This window comes from Tuber melanosporum, assembly GCF_000151645.1.
Source record: "Tuber melanosporum whole genome shotgun sequence assembly, scaffold_150, strain Mel28".
Taxonomy (NCBI): Eukaryota; Fungi; Ascomycota; class Pezizomycetes; order Pezizales; family Tuberaceae; genus Tuber; species Tuber melanosporum.
Genome location: NW_003298809.1, coordinates 145888 through 147227, shown reverse-complemented (window position 1 = coordinate 147227; position 1340 = coordinate 145888).

Sequence of the window (1340 nt, the reverse complement as noted above, 5' to 3'; positions counted from 1 at the left end):
CGGCGCCCAATCACTGCGCTCGAGTTTCTCTCTGTAAACACAAGATGCTAGCCCGTCCGGTTTTGCCTATTGCGGGGCTGACCCAAGCTATCCCCGGGACTGCATGGCTGAATTACGGGAAAGAATGTTTTCATAATAAAACCCGCCCGGCCCGGGCACCTAGCCGCTTTACCTAGGTACCTAACGGCTTCACTTGGAGATCTACGAGTTTTACCAAGAAATCTGGCAACTTTGGCATAGGTTGCAGGATTCAAATGGAAGGTTTCCTGGGCACCGCGGCCTTTGCCGACTGTGAATATGCTCGACCGGACTCACCCACGCTTTTCAAAGCTGTGGGGGGACTGGCCGGACCACTGACCAGTGATTCGGGAAATGGCCAAGCCAGGCCGTTTGGGATCACTGGCTTCTCATAGCTTAATTGGCTTTCATATCCGGCGGCACGAAGTTCCCTTCAACAACCCCCCCCAACCAACTAAACATAGATAGATTCGTATCAAGCAGGAATGGCGCGCCCTACAACTACAACATACAGGAGAGGCCCCGCCGCAATTATTCAAGCACTCAGTATATCCAGCGGAACCATTCTTTCTGATACCTCCGTGCCTCTGTAGACAGTCCTATAATATCAGAAACTGAAATGCGATGGTAACTCGAAAAACTTCCATCCTTTTTTTCAAAACAAACCCCCACGCCCACTCCAACTCCGAGGACAGCGATACCGAGAAATAACCACATATCGAGACCCCCCCCTTCGACCGGGTGAAATTATTCACATGTTCCTCTGCTCTCTCTCTAAACTACCGAACACGATAGTCCCGACTACTTCTGACTATTGAATAATACAGAACATTTCAAATTAAACAAGGAGTAGCCGACCCGGTTACAGTGAAACCTCAACTAACTCCACACTCCTATATACCCGGGACCCAATATTTCTATCCTTTGTCGGGGGACAGGTTTTGTTTTATAAGCTTCCCCCCTCTAAGTTCTAGTGTTCTATTAGTTCCTCTCTCTAAGCTGTAAATACCCCTAAATCCCGGGACTAGTTTGCGTGAAATGGTTTAGCACATTATTTCACCCCAGAAGAGTGTCTGACAGGTTATCGGAAGACAAATTGCTTGATGGATGGTAGAAAAGAACATCATTCAACCTTTCTGCCCTTACCACGGACTCTTACAGTAAAAGAAAAAAAACCCCACCTCGATCAACATAAGGCGTAGTTGAACGGGTTTGTATTTTAGGATAGAACCGAATCCCTAAGCCCGGGGGAAATACATTGTTCCACATGAACCAGTTGGAAGAGAAGGGGCGCTCTACTCTTGAATTATCACCCCTTCTTT